This window comes from Kryptolebias marmoratus, linkage group LG1, assembly GCF_001649575.2.
Source record: "Kryptolebias marmoratus isolate JLee-2015 linkage group LG1, ASM164957v2, whole genome shotgun sequence".
Classification (NCBI taxonomy): Eukaryota; Metazoa; Chordata; class Actinopteri; order Cyprinodontiformes; family Rivulidae; genus Kryptolebias; species Kryptolebias marmoratus.
In genome coordinates, this window is record NC_051430.1 from 6,013,850 (window position 1) to 6,016,426 (window position 2,577).

Below are 2,577 nucleotides of genomic sequence, written 5' to 3' on the forward strand. Positions count from 1 at the left end.
TATATGTTACACCTCTTTTAAAAATATAAAGCTTCCAGATTTCAGTGATATGTATCATTAATATATAGGTCTAGCAAATCTGTCTCTAATTTGCACATGAAAAGTGCTAAAAATGCGACCGTCTGAAACACCAAAAATGCTGATTTAGGCAATTTTTCAGCCTAGCCCGTTTCCATGGCAACCAAAGTAATATTTTTGAAAATACTTTGGGATGTGCCATTTTATACCTAAATATGCATGTGTGAAAAGTTTCATTAAGATCCGCCAACCTCGACTTTCCACCCTATGACTGATTTTCTCTGTCGGCTGCTCTTAATAACCAGGTTTCCTTAAGTTTAGAGTTTGTATCAAGACTCACCCTGACAGAAAAAATGTTATTTTATAACACTTACATTTTTAACAAGTTAAAGTGAACAATAACCAACAAACACCCCTCACAACACACTGCCTCTGTGCCTACCCCTAACAAACAAGTAGAAGGAACAAAAATTTTAACTTGGCTAAAAGATCTATAAATGCACAAACACTTCCATGCTCATTACATATAGGTACATGTATCTCTGTGGGGCTCAGTTCAGAATGATTTGGCATCCTGTGTTTTTATCATGGGACAGAAAAGGACTCCATGTTATCTCAAATGATCCAGCCTTACTGGTCAAAGTCCATCTGATTTTTCCAGTTTAAGAAAATAAAGGACCTCTCTAATCCAGCCTGTATTTGTAGGTGGGGCTGCAGATTTCTAGTTTAGCACCATTAGCCTCCTGGCCAGCAGAGTTGTAAATACTATTAAGTACTTTTTAGCAGGAGAGGGTGAAGTGAATATAAAACACATCCTGAACAAGTCGGTTAAGACATTAGGAGTGATATCCTCTCCAGTTATATTAGACATCAGAGCAGAATCTCTTCATGGAGGGACAGCTCCAAAACATGTAAATCAGTGGTCTGTCGGCATCATTCACACAGAGGAGGACACTGTGCCATGTTTTTTTTCTTTTTGTGAGCCTGGCATTAGTATAGTGAGCTCAATGTAGAATCCAACATTGTATGAAACTGCTGAGCAGAGACTGAAGATCTGTGTACCCTCTTTAAAACCTCATCTGAAATCAACATTTCTAGGTCTGTCTCCCATACTGTTTTCAACACAGTGCAAGGATTTAAAAGGTTAAAAAGATTTAAATGTATTCTAAGTGAAGGGAGAGGTTGCAGAAACACTTTAAAATCCGAGGAGTTAGGAAGAGCTGGGGATCCTGGGGAGGAGCTGCGGACATAATGTTGAGCTGGGAGGTATCTGAAAAAATGTTCTTTCGGTAAAGAAAATATTTGTCGAAAAAATGCAAAAGTAGAATCAACATACACATCTCTGTAACTTTTAACTTAGCCCATATAGAGAAAGTGTTATCCAATAAGGATGGAGGAAAAACATGAGTCCATGCAGAGCATTCTCACAGATGAAGTTGGGGACAGATTCAGCTGTGTCTGGTTTTCACCATTTTAGCTTGAAAAATCCAGAGAGAATTATTTCCAAGAAAGAAGTCTTAAAAATATCAAACAGATCTGTTTGATGAAACAAAGTTCAGTTGCTTAAAAGGGAAAATCCGATAGTCAATGTCGCCTGTTGCCATGTAGAACAGGGAGTCTTTGTACTTGAAATTGTTCAAGAAGACTTGGGAAAGCATTTTTAAGAACTAATGTATTTACAGGAAGAGTTTAAAGCTAAAGAATTTTATTGGTAATTGATATACAGTTTTATACCTGGCTCAGCTCCTAGGGTCATGTTTAGACTAACATATTCTGCACTTTAGTTTGAAGGAAAATTAGTGAGAATTTAATATAAGTAATGAAATGTTTAAACTTTAAAACCTAACTTTCAAACCCTCTCAACCACTCTCATCCACTTAAATACTGATAAGAGTCATCAGTATCTTAACACCATAATAAATCAACATTTGTAATGACACTTGTGGAAGTGTATCCTAAATTTAAGAGCAAAACCCCCCATTCCAGTAGTTTGTGTTGTGTTTTTGCTGTATTTAATCACGTGTGGATGCCCCTCCTCTTCACTGTTGGTCCTGTAAATACTGAGCAGGTAGACAGAGGTCTACCTTGGTTTTCCTCCTCCCTCTGGCATTTCTTTTTCCTTGCCAAACTTGTCTGGTGTCACTTATTCTCTGGAATGTTGGAAGCGCCAAAAATCGACGGCTTCCTGCATCTGTCGCTCTGATTTTCCTGGATTTGGTGTATTTAGGGTAAGAGCTCAGATATGAAATTTGTTGACTTTTGTCTCGACAAGAGCTAAATAGATTTCTATAAAAGAAAGATCAGTTAACAAAGTAATTTGTTGTATTTTAACATTTTTCCGTAACATGTTGAGATTAGACGTGTTGGAGAAATACTCCACACAGAAAGTGATGAGGTGTAAATACCAGCAGCTGTGTTGTCAATCATCTGTAACATGTTCTCATGTATGTATCATCCAGAGTTAAGCGCAGATAAGAATGATTAACCGGAGCACAGAGGTGTCCATTGTGGCTCATGACTCAGTGTTGCCACATCACACTGTGCGTCCTGTAAACACTC